The sequence below is a fragment of the Bombina bombina genome, chromosome 7, assembly GCF_027579735.1.
Source record: "Bombina bombina isolate aBomBom1 chromosome 7, aBomBom1.pri, whole genome shotgun sequence".
Classification (NCBI taxonomy): Eukaryota; Metazoa; Chordata; class Amphibia; order Anura; family Bombinatoridae; genus Bombina; species Bombina bombina.
Genome location: NC_069505.1, coordinates 116874746 through 116888651, shown reverse-complemented (window position 1 = coordinate 116888651; position 13906 = coordinate 116874746). Strand labels below are relative to the sequence as shown.

Sequence of the window (13906 nt, the reverse complement as noted above, 5' to 3'; positions counted from 1 at the left end):
TAAAAGAATTAGCCAGCTTAAGGGCCTGAATTCTATCCATTATTTCTTCTAAAGGAGTCTCAGTCTTAAAGGACTCTTCTAGAGCGTCAAACCAAAAGGCAGCCGCAGTTGTGACAGTAACAAAGCAGGCTGTCGGTTGTAAAAGAAACCCTTGATGAATATAAAGCTTTTTTAGAAGACCCTCCAACTTTTTATCCATAGGGTCCCTGAAAGCACAACTGTCCTCAATAGGAATAGTCGTATGCTTAGCCAGGGTAGAGATAGCTCTCTCCACCTTAGGGACCATCCGCCAAGAGTCTCGAACGGTGTCAGCTATAGGATACATTTTCCTAAACATAGGGGAAGGGGAGAACGGGATACCCGGTCTCTCCCATTCCCTTGTAATAATTTCCGAAATTCTCTTAGGAACCGGAAACACATCGGAATAAGAAGGAACCTCTAAGTATTTGTCCATCTTACTCAATTTCTCTGAGGGGACCACAATAGAGTCACAGTCGTCCAGAGTCACTAAAACCTCTCGTAACAAAAGGCGGAGGTGTTCAAGCTTAAACCTGAAGGACATGACGACTGAGTCTGTGTGGGGCAATGCACTTCCTGAGTCAGATAGTTCCCCCTCAGATAGGGCCTCCCTACCCCCCCCCAATTTAGAGCCCTGGGAAGGCATATCGGAGATAGCTATTAAAGCATCAGAAGTTGCAGGAACCACGTGGGTCTCTGTCCTGCTGCGCTTGCCTTGTAACACTGGCAACTTAGATAAAACTTCTGTAAGAGTGGATGACGTAACTGCAGCCATATCCTGCAGAGTAAATGAAGCAGACGCCGTTGAAGAGCATGGCGTCCCCTGTGCGGGCGTTAACGGCTTGGGGAGAAATATGCGACATACCCTGATTTTCATCAGTCTGAGGACATTCATTAGACATATCTTTATTAAAGAAAATGTGTTATTTACACTGTGAAGCCCTTTCAATACATAAGGGACAAAGTGTAACTGGGGGTTCCACAATGGCATCCAAACACATAGGACATGTATTTTGTTCAAGGTCATCCATGATAACCTAAACAAAAGGCAATCTTGGTCAAATCACTGTAATAAATTTGTTGTACTGTAGCTTTAAGAAAATCAATCTGAAGCTTAATAATAAATTTATTGTATTAAGGAAACAATCAGAAATAAAGCTTAATAACTAAGGCAGAGGGTCAATTTCACATTCCCTGCACGATGGTTCTAAAAATATTGTACTGTTTTACTTTTGCAAAATCACACAGTCACCCCGCCGCAGCTCTGCTGCGGCTCCTACCTGCCTCCTGACCAAGCTTAACTCCGCCACACTGTGCACCTAAGTCGCTTGTAAATTCTCCCGCAAGTGGACTTAGGGGCTGAGTAGATGCTGCCACCGGAATAGAGAGAGCTGCGCTGTCAAAGCGCGCTAAAAATAAAGCCCCGCCCTTCGTGGGCGTAACAGTCAAACACCTCAGAATACCGCCAAGAACCGGAGCCTCATAAATAAATATATTCTTTCCGAAAAAAACGTCCCCAGCGTCAGCCAGCCCGTGATTAAAGTACACACAAACACTTCCCAGTGCTTCTAGGTCCCACATACATGCTAGAGTGTCTGGTTATAGCGCATACCCATATAACAGTTTTCCAGCGCTTCTAAGTAAATTCCAGTCTGCCCCTTAGAATTTCTGGATACTTAAAATAATTTGGTTATGTACGCACACCCCAGCGCTTCTAGGCTATGAACAACTGCCCGAATGTCTGGGGAAAAATATAAAGGGAAACCCATCTAGTCCCCAATGTATTATAGTCTGTACAGTTAATCTGAAATATGCCGTGGCCCAGAATAAAAACTGCACTTACCTCTATGCTGAAGGTACAGCATGACAACTTCACAGTATCAAGAGGTCCAATCTTCCTCCTGAGGTCCTGTGAAATAGAAGGTTCTTGGTTACAACCTCAAAAGACCATATACAGACAATGCAGCACAAATATGGGAGGTGCAGTGGATACAAAAATCCCCCAGTTCCCATAGCCTAAAAAGGCTATTCAGAAGCTGCTCTGTAATAAAAACAGCACACTTCGGTACCGGTTGAAAATAAAAAACTCTTGATTGAAGAATCTAAACTAACACCTCACTTTACCTCACTCCTATCACTAACGCAGGCAAAGAAAATGACTGGGTTGGGGGGAAGGGAGGAGCTATTTATGCAGCTCTGCTGTGGAGCTCTTTACCTCCTCCTGCTGACCAGGAGGCATTATACCATAAGTAAGGATGAAATCCGTGGACTCGTCATATCTTGTAAAAGAAAATGTATTGCTCCAGTTGTAATCTAGGCCAATATATTTAGTAATTATCGATATATGGTCCATGCTTGGAATATCCTGCAAATCTAAGAAGACAACTTCTATTGTCATTTGCATGCAAAGAAAAGGATGCAAAAAAAATGAAAAACATTGTCGAATAAATTGCATTAAGCCTCTTCATGACCATTATACAATTGAGCACTTTACTTTAGCAGGACAGATAATTGTATATGTGTATGATAGAATTAGAGAGGGCCGGGGGAACCTACGGGTGGCAGCTATGATCAGATACAGCATTATGTTCTCTGCCTTAAGGATAACTTAATCTGTTATAAAGTTTGAGAATCACAAACTGCTTGTGCTTTTTCTCAAAGGATTGTGTCCCTACAGCCCATTTAGCATTGATTGAACTTCATATATCTGATGACAGCTCAGTGCATCTGACTCTTAAAGCTTAACATGGCACAGATCAGACTAGACCTCTGTGAACCTAGCAGCTCTTTTTCTCTGTGAACTAGCCGGATAGCACTATACTGTACTGCACAACCTAAGCTCTCTGGAATCATTGCAGGTCCCATTGGACAATTAGCTCTGATGATGGAAGGTTTATAGCGTTATGTGAATTATTAAAGACAAGCGCAATCTGATTTCCAATATCACACCAGAATACAGCAAGATGCAGAGGCCTTCTTGTAATATTCAGCCTGCACTAAGTACAGAGGGTCTGTGTGTCTCATAAAGGGACTGTGCACCCTTCCTCTACATACCCCCAACAACTATAGAGAGGAGCAGATACTTACTATCTGGGTAGAGTGTGGATGTGTGGAAGATCCCACTGCTTTACTTACCATGCTGAAGCCCTGCAGTTGCAAAAGTATTAGCAGGTCAGCGATTGCCCTGAGCTGTACACAGGTAGAGAGGAGTAGAGATCAGCAGGGCCTCTGCAGGTAATCTGTACTGCCCTTGTTAGACTGCATTCTGCTTTACACTCTGCAGTTCAACCTGGGTTAATCTGGGGATGCAGCGGGACTCTGGACTCAGTTTGTCAATCTTTTAATCCAGGGTGAAAAGCTGGCTGGGATCCGATGGTCATAGGGTTGCAACCTTCTCTGTAAATAATACTGGCTACACTCACTAGCATGCATTTGCATAAATAATTATACAGAATAAATCAGGAACTAACGCTGGTAGGACAGATTTTAAATAATCGTTTACTTATAATTGGATTCTTATAAACTTAGAAGAAGTTTGACCATGATCTTTATTTCTATATTTAATCTTTATTTTCAACTTTGACCTAATTAGAAAATTACTGACCATGTCAGTAAAATACGGACTGGGTGACATCCATACATAGCCCTGATGGGTCCTATTCTCACTACACACCTTTGTTTTCTCAGAGTCCATTCCACCCGTGGAGTGAGGTAGTGAAACTAGCTTACACACTTTTGTTCAACACCACTGCAATATTAATAGTGTTTTCTTTTGTATTGTGCCATCTAGGCTGTTGTTGACTACAAACGACTATGTATATTGCTGTATTCTGCCTTATATGACTCATTGTTTCATCTCTAAGCTATTGTGTCATCTCTAAAATATCACTACACTTTAGTTGGAGCCCGCCACACCTTCATACTGTGAGCTCTATCTTTGCTATACATAACCATATATGCCAGGCTACATTCCAATCCTGAGCAACGCATTTCACTATTATACTCATAGCCTACGTATACTGATATAACGTAGGCAGATTGGTTGGTGTGGACCTTTATTTGTCTAATATTTGGAACATAATCAGTTTCTACTGGTTATTGTTTTGAATTTCATTTGTCTGCAGGGACACCTCCTTTTTTTAATGGGTATACTTATTTATCATTCCATGTTTAACTTTTATCCCAAGGCTGGTTCTGATATAAGCAAGAAAATCACTACACCCTTCCTTTTGCTTCTCTTTATATTTGGGAAGGTCTAAACTTAGCCTGCAGTTTAAGGAAGGGATAATGGTATATTCAGAATATGCTAGAGCTACTGGGGAAAAAACAATATATAATGTGTGTGTATCATTGAAATATGACTTACAATAGAGTTTAAATTTAAAGGGACATTAAACACTAAATAAATGCTAGGTAGAAGGATGCATTCAAAGAAAAAATGAGTCTGAGAATAACACGTAGATTCATGTTTTAAAGTTTTATTAGTTGTTTAAATAGTGACAAAATAAGTGTAAAGTTTTAGTGTCTATAAAACAATGGGAGCTGCCATGTTGTAACTTAGGTTACTGTATCTGCTGTGGACAGTTAAAGATAGGTCACTAGAGTGTGCAGCCATTGGCTTCCATTTCTAACAGGAACTGAAAAGTTAACAATTTCAGAACGGAATTACATGAAAAGGGAACAAATTACATAATGAAAGTATACAGTATTGCAGACTTTTTATTATATATATTGCATTTATCCTTTTATATTACCATCTGTGTTTAATGTCCCCTTAAGCAGCAAAAAAGCTAAAAATCAGCTTTGTACACGTGTATGAAAAAGGCTTAGCAGCGAAGGGTTAAAGGGCATTAAAATCAGTATTTGTCTTAGTTGCATCTGAGAATATTTTCTTGTAAGTTAATATTAAGTATTAGTTCAGGCTTTTTGTGCTATAAAGCTGTGGGAGATGTTATTATGAGCGAATGAGCGATTTTTGCTTTATGTATTGTTCTGTGCACAAATACGCATTTCCTCTTAGTTTCAGAATTAATTTAAACCGCTTTAGTTTAACACTTTTCGAGAAAAAATATTTTAACATGCTCAAATAGCATTCATATGCATGATATATGTATATTTTACATTTAAAGGGACCTGAAAGTCAAACATATACTTTCATGGTACAGACCAGTGTTTCCCAAACGCGGTCCTCAGAGGCCACGTTTTGATTATAGCTGAACTAGTGCACAGGTGAAGTAATCAGCTGATCAGTAACCATGGTAACTAACCTACTCTCACCCATCAGCTGATTATTTCCCCTATGCTCTAGTTCAGTTATACTGAAAACCTGGCCTGTTGGGGGTACTTGAGGACTGCATTTGGGAAACACTGGTTCAGACATAGAATACAATTTTAAGACAGTTTAATTCTATTATCAAATGTACTTAGTTCTCTTGGTATGCTCTGTTGAATAACATACCTATATTGGCTGGGGAGCAGCAATGCATTGCTGGCATGTAGCTGGTGATTGGTGGCTACAGATCTATATCTCTTGTCATTGGCTGACCAGATACTTAAAGGGACATGAAACAATTTTTTTTCTTTTATGATTCATATAGAGCATACATTTTTAAACAGCTTTCCAATTGACTTCTACTATCAATTTTGCTTCATACTCTTAGTATCCTTTATTGAAGCAGCAGCAGCAGCAATGCACTACTGGGAGCTAGCTGAAGGAATATATGTGCAGTCAACAATCAGAAGCCAGTCCCTAAGCCTACCTGTGTATGCTTTTTAACCAATGATACCAAGAGAACTAATCAAATTAGATAATAAAAGTACATTGCAAAGTTGTTTAAAATGGTGTGCTCTATCGCAGTGATGGCTAACATTGGCACTCCAGATGTTTCAGAACTACATTTCCCAAGATGCTCAATTGGACTTCAGAGTTCCTAAGCATCATGGAAAATGTAGTTCTGAAACATCTGGAGTGGCAAGGTTTGCCATCACTGCGCTATCTGAATCGTGAAAGAAACATTTTGCGTTTCATGTTCCATTAAGCTATCTCTCAGTAGTGCATTGCTGCACTGGAGCTGACAAGGGTTACATGCCAAGTTATATATAAGCAATGGTGCAATAATAAAATGTTTGAACACAGAACATTTTCTTTTTGTAAGTTTTATGTCACTTTAATAAATATAAAAAAAAATCCTATTAGGTTCTATTACTGCTTGCTATAGTGCATGTTTATTGTGTATACGCAGTTAACAAAATATTTTTTTTGTAGTGCCAAAGAACTAGACCTTGAAGATCAACAAGGGCGATTAGAGCAAAAACTGAGAGAGAAAATGCTTATTGACCGTAAGTAAACAAATGATCTGTATCATACAATAGAAGAACCCAGGTTCAGGGGCAGTTCCCTGCAACCATACTACTGTGTTTCAGTGATCATTAAATGAACAGACCTCTTTTATGTAAGGTGCTTTCTATGTTTGTATTTATCCGCTAACAATGAATGGACGTTTTTGTGCTGTATATAAAGCATTAGTGGAGGCCAATTTATCATTGCTTGGCCTGCAGGACATGTACCAAACACATATAAGTTCATTTAAAAAAAATATTCTCTTCTTGAACTATAAGAAACCACTAATTGGTGCATCTTTACTGTGCACTTGGGTGCCTCTCAGTTAATGGGACATTCCAGCCAAAATTGGAATCCACATGGGTACCTTTTAGTTGTGAATATAAGCATTTATGTAATATATATGTATTACCTTAAATGCTTCTAATAAAAGCTATAGCTGTTTCAATCGTGTATTTAAGTATGCACCGTGCGCCAGCATTTTTAAACACAGCATTTGCTCAGAGAACCTAAGGTGATTGTACCATCTGGTTATGACTCAATTTGTTAATTGCTGACATAATACAAACCCCACTTGTATTCTGAGCAGCTGCAGTATTTAAAATGCTGGTGCACTGAGAATATCTAGCTATGCTTCACATGCACGTGCAGAGAAAAATGCTAACACAACAGTGATAACTTTTACTAGAAGCTAATACATGTACAGTATATTGCAAATATGTTTCTGTTCAAAGATGTAATTCATCTATGTGAATTAAAATTTTGACCAGAATGTCCCTTTAAGTGCATGCGCAGGCATTTGCACCGATTGAGTCCTTTATACTACAAGGTTGCCTTTGATGTTGTGCCAAAGGTTTCATTTTCCAACTTTAATTGTAAATTTGTTTAAAATGCATGCTCTATCTGAATCAAAAGTTTAATTTTGATTATACTCTTGCTCTAAATAAAAGAATCACTGTATTCAATAACCGTATTTGACTTACATGAAAGAATCACTGTATCCACCCTTCACCTTATGTATGCAAGATATATCACTACAATCGTTTGCAAAATTAAATAATGTTAACTTTTCTTTATTTAATAGTTGTGTTTTTATTAGATATTCGTTCTATTATTTTGAAGTATTTCTGTATATTGTGATATACCTGTTTATGGAATTCTTTGGATGGTAAAAGTATGCACCACAGGAAATTGTTAGATTCATCTTTAATACCACTGTCAGACAACTGCATATTTACGTGCCTTCTACTGCCTACGCGTGCACATGGTTTTGTGCTGGAACCTATACAATTCACAGTATTCTCCCAAGTTGAATAGACATTGTGGTGTAAAAATAAAATGCTCTATTCCGATATAACAAATGTATTAATTTTGCTGTGCGTTTAACCCCTGCAAATTAGTTAAATACACAGTCAAAGTTGTGCTTCTGTAACACTCCAGATGAGGATTCAGCTGGTAAAGAAATGAGAAGCAGGCATATCTGAGTATCCATCAATCACTGGCTGTATCTTTACAGTAAGGGGGTGTTCCAAGAGTGTAACCTTTTTGCAAAAGTAGACAATTTGTTTAAAAATTACATGTATTTATTTTTACATTAAATTTATATTTACCCTTTAATGTCCCTTTAAATGGGCATTTAACACTTTGAAATTGTAAAATACAATTTTTTTTATATGTAGTAAAAACATTTTACAATATACTTTCATTATTTATTTTTTTCTCTTTTTTCCTATAATTTAAATTCTGAAAATTGGCTTTTCAATTCCAGTTAAAAGTAGAAGTCCAGACTTTAGCACCACTATATTCTACGCAGTCATTGGTTGCACACTCTAGTGAGCCATTTATAACTGTCCTGATTGGCCTCAGCAGAGGAGACGCAGTTTATGACATGGGTTTATAGACACTAAAATGTTACTAATTTTTTTAAATTTTGTCAACGAATATAATTTTTTAAAATCCATCTGCATATTATTCTCAGGGCAAACTTTGTTTTGAAGACATTATTCTATCTATCGTTTATATAGGGCTAAATTACAAGTGGAGCGCAAAAATGTTAGCGTTAAAGTTAAATCAATACTACTCCTATTCTGGTATTACAAGTTGAAAGGAAAATGTTAGTGTGCGAGTTAACATATGGAGGTCGGACAGCATAACCACGCTAACTCCCTTTCCCCATAGACTTCTATGGGTTGTGCTAGAAAAGCCTCTTCTGGCTTTCGCCTTTGTGCCAACCTTAAGGTATGCTAGGACAAATGCGCTAAAGCCAAAGGTGCGTTAAGAAATATTTATGTATCTTTGTTCTTCACTTAGAAGAAAATGTTCTTTTTAGTTTTATATATATATATACTGTATATTCAATTGAGGAAAGAACAGAGTGGGAAGCAAGTGCTAGGCTGGGAGCTGACTCAGGGAAGTACAAAAATATACTGTATACACTATCACCCTAGCGAAAAAGGCCTTTTATCCTGTGGTGCAGACCCTTACATAATATATATCAAGAAATACTTGAGAGAGAAAAGAAACAAGAAGATACTTATTTCCATAAAAACAGGGATTTCAGCACTCTTTTAGTCTAAATAAATAGCTCCAAGCAAATGTTTGTGCGAGACAAAATAGTTTATTGGCATAGACAAAAGAACGCCGTGACTCACTACATCCCGCAACACAAGGGATGTGCCATTTTATACTTAGAGCATTCAGTATAGGCCAATCAAAATATAGTTACAATAAATAAAAAATGAATTGTTACAATGTGATAACCTGACTGGCCAGGGTGAACCAAGGTACCTCGTAATGCAAATACAAGAGAATCAACTCTATATGAGTAAAGGAGTATAGTTTTGATAACCACACCCAGCTGCACACAGAACCTTCACTAATGTTTGTGGAGGTATAGCCTGGGCAGTCTAATATCAAGGGATCTAGGTTATCAATAGAATACACACATCGAAAACAGTGTTAATTTCGTCGACTAAAACTAGACTAAAATGACTATAAAACTAAAGAAATTCTGATGACTAAAATATGACTAAAACTAAAATGACATTTTAGTCAAGACTATGACTAAAACTAAATCAAAATTTGCTGACAAAAAACATTTTATGCAAGGTGTTAATCAATCCCTATCCAATTACTGCTCTTTTGTAACATTTACTAAACTTAATTTTATTAAATTTTAAGCTAAATAAAGACATGTTATATACCACAACAGTTAAATTTGTTAAATATGTATTGCATGTTCAAACCTTAATACCATAAATAAAATCAGGTTAATAAACCTTTACTCCAGGAGTATATAATGAGTTTGGAAGTTCTAGAGCAGTGCTAATATCGTTGCCGAAATTTATTCAAATCTGTAAACAATCAATTGATTCTTCCTATAGAAATAAGCATAACCTATGAATATGGGTTTAAGTTATGCTGTGCCTGTGCTATCTGCAGAAACTTTTTGTTGTGTTGAGTTACTTGATACTTGTTTTAATTATTAACAGAGAATTGTTAAAGTTTTTATATTGGGTAATATGTGCAATACAGCCAATACAGTTTACAGTTTTGTTTTTTTATATTTTAAAGTTTAATAAAGATGTTACATATCACAACGGCTAAATCTGTGTCTGTATTGCATGTTTAAACCTTAATACCATAAATATTAACAGGTGTTATGTTTACTCCTGGTGTATGTAATCAGTTTGCAAATTATAGAGAAATGCTTAAATAACGCATTACACTTTAACTAAACCCCTTAGATTTTAGTCGACTAAAATCTACTGGAGATTCAGTCGACTAAAACTAGACTAAAACTAAAACAATTCAGATGACTAAAATACGACTAAAACTAAAATGGCATTTTAGTCAAAAGACTAAAACTAAGACTAAATTGAAATTTGCCGTCAAACTTAACACTGATCGAAAACAGGCTCATAATTGACAAGATTTGCATATATAAAACATCATTATGCTAAGCAGACAGTAGCAAGAGATAGGCAGAGTGTATATTAGAACAACTACACCCTGCTGCACACAGAACCCCAGAAGGTTAAAGAGGTATATCCTGGGCAAGTAAGAAATTGGATCTAAGTTGTATAATCAGACACTCTAAACCAAGCAATGATGTTAAGGAAAAATAACAAGCAGTTTGCATATAGGATTAGTACGCTCAGGCATGGGAAAACTAGCTGTGTTAATAAGAGAGTCCCAAAGAATCATAGGACAATCCCATTCGAATTTCCATGCAGAAAATGAAAATTGCAGTAGGAAACAATGTTATCCTTAAATGTGTGCTTGAATTTTATGCTCAATTAGACCTCCTCGACAGGTGTCAACACAGGCAACTTGTCATCCGTGAACAACAGGTGCTTTTGGCATTGGCACTATTGACTTTAAACTGCAAACGGCCAGGTACAATGTCACTTTAAGCAATATCGACATACTACACCTTCCTTCCGGAACTGCCAGTGCTGTTAGAGTTTTCTTTGTATTGCGGAACACATCAATGGTTTCCCAGGGTTGAGCTAGAAAGATATCCCGCTGCTTGTTCAAGCTATTGATAACCTAGATCCCTTGATATTAGACTGCCCAGGCTATACCTCCACAAACATTGGTGAAGGTTCTGTGTGCAGCTGGGTGTGGTTATCAAAAATATACTCCTTTACTCATATAGAGTTGATTCTCTTGTATTTGCATTACGAGGTACCTTGGTTCACCCTGTCCGGGCAGGTTATCACATTGTAACAATTCATTTTTTATTAATTGTAACTATATTTCGATTGGCCTATACTGAATGCTCTAAAAAAAAATTGCACATCCCTTGTGTTGCGGGATGCAGTGAGTCACGGCGTTCTATTGTCTATGCCAATAAACTGTTATTTTGTTTCGCACAAACATTTGCTTGGAGCTATTTATTTTGACTACTTAGCGCTGCGGAATCTGTTGGCACTCAGATAACCGATAATAATAATAATAATAGACTAAAAGAGTGCTGAAATCCCTGTCTTTATGGAAATAAGTATCTTCTTGTTTCTTTTCTCTCTCAAGTATTTCTTTTAATATATATATATATATATATATATATAATATATATTTATATATATATAATATATATATATATATATAATAGTAAAAGTAGTTGTAGGAGTCTGCACTCATATTTCTCATATGCTACCAGGGTGTCCGGATCCAAGCCTGTATTCACTTAAGTGAATGCGGAATTACTCTACAAGTATATATATATATATATATATATATACACACACACACCCACACACCCATATATTTAAAATTTAAAATTAAAAACAACATTTTCTTCTCAGTAAAGAACAAAGGTATTTTTATTAATAATAAAAAATACATTCACTTTGTTTGCAATGGATATTTTATATGTCAAGGCATTTGACTGGGAAGGGCTCAAAGATATATATAAATGTATAAACAGTATATGTGTATATATGTGTTTGTGTGCACATACATATGTACGCAGATAAACACAAATATACAGATATATACATACTTATATATATATATATATATATACATACACTTTTGAGCCTTTTCCTGTCAAACACCTTGTCATGTACCATATACCTTTCAATACCTTCTTATACATTTATTTCAATAATTATGTTTTACTTTATATATGTATATATATATATATATATATACAGTATATATATATATATATATATGTATACATATAAATATATATACATATATATATATATGTATATATATATATATATATATATATATATATATATATATGTAATATGTTTTACATGTGTTTTTGTAGCCCTAACACTTTACTTCAAGTCTCAAGTTGTGCTTTTTTAACACTACTATGTGTTACCCTCAAGTGCAACACATAACTTTCCACCTAATATGAGCAATGTTTAGCTCTGTAGCAATATCCATTTGAAAGTATAGGGCACTCTAAAGGGATGTGGGTCCGCACTCAGAGGCCTATTTAACAAATGTCTGTCTGACCTGATCCAACATAAAATGACATTTTAGTCAAAAGACTATGACTAAAACTAAATCAAAATTTGCTGACAAAAAACATTTTATGCAAGGCGGACAGGGTTATGGAGCAGCGGTCCATTCAGAGCTTGATAGATAGGCCCCTAAACATTCTCTGGTTATTCTTCTTTACCATAGACTTGTAATATCAATTTGAGTGCTAATCCTAGCGCTGTGCAGCGATATTGATAGATACCCTGCGCTTTGTAATCTATGCCATAGTGTTTAATGTCCTTGTAAAATAAGTAATAAATAATTTAAACATAAAAAGAACTGTTTTTCGTAAAGACACATTTTTGGAAATGAAATGCTCAAGATTATTTTTATAATATATCAAATGTACAAGATTATGTTTAGCATTGAGGCACCATATAACGAACATATTGTCTTTTTGTTTGAATATGCAGCCACCTTGAAAACTCAACAAGATAACCACGAAGAGGAAGAAATGTTTGCCGAGATGATGAAAATTCTAGAAAAGAGAGATCAACTTGTGACTCGCATCGAAGAACAACGACTCAGACACAACAAAGAGGAAGAGAAATTGGAACGCATGCAACTACCCAAAGATTGTCAAATAAAAATGGACGTTATCAATAACAGAAGAATTGTATAAAAATACTTTGATGCAAACGGAAAAAAATAATAATGTAGCAATTATTATCGGTTATTTGTAGAGCGCCAACAGATTCCGCAGCGCTTCGCAATAGTAGTGTTTTTGTGGACACTAGTTTTGTGAGTTTTTATCCATTTAGGACCAATGGGATACAATGCGACCATGACTTGTATTTCCGAAATTTTATAATTAAAGGGTGAGCACATGGTAAGTGTTCGTCTGCGTGTCACTTTCTCTGGGGCATCAACCTTGGTTCTCCACAGGTTTTGAAACTAAATTTCCCATGATCCTCAGCCAGCTTCAAGTGTATGAGCATCATGGGAAATGTAGTTCCAAACCCTCTGGAGAGCCAAGGTTGCTCACCCCTGCTCTGGGAAATGCTGTCATATGGTATCTTTTGGGAGTTTGAGCTATAAATAGGTTTTTGAACCCTTTTATTATATATTGAAATAAGCATCTGGATGTTTAATTTTGATTGCAATGTTTACTTAAATACACTTTACTATTTTGATAATGCACTTGTAAAACTGCTCACGCAAGCAACTAAGCTACGGAACTATTGTTGGATCAAATTAATCTCTAAGGATCACAAAATGCATTAAAAATGTTAATGCAATATTATACACCTATAATGTTGCCAGCTGTGCTACAAAAAAATACTGAACAATTTGTCAGTGACATGGTGTCACACAATACCCCCTCCCCAAGCTCTATGTTACCCTCTTTGCTTGATCACACAATGTATATTTTTTATGACTGAGCAATCATTTTACCCTTGGCTGCCAGTAGCATATAAATCAATAATTTTATCTTTTTTGGCTGCCAGTGTCATAACCAGAAGTGATTTGACGCACTTGACTGCCTCTCACTTCTTTATTTTACATATGTGTAATGCATTGAGGCATGGGAGGGGGGCTTTT

The 13906-nt window shown here is 36.3% G+C and overlaps 1 long non-coding RNA gene across 1 annotated transcript; it reads left to right on the top strand.

Moving 5' to 3' along the window:
• The first annotated feature begins 6299 nt into the window (after positions 1–6299).
• Positions 6300–13197, top strand: LOC128635785 (uncharacterized). The gene is made up of 2 exons (XR_008398585.1): positions 6300–6357; positions 12778–13197. It is a non-coding gene; the product is annotated as an uncharacterized LOC128635785 (long non-coding RNA).
• Positions 13198–13906: the final 709 nt, after the last annotated feature.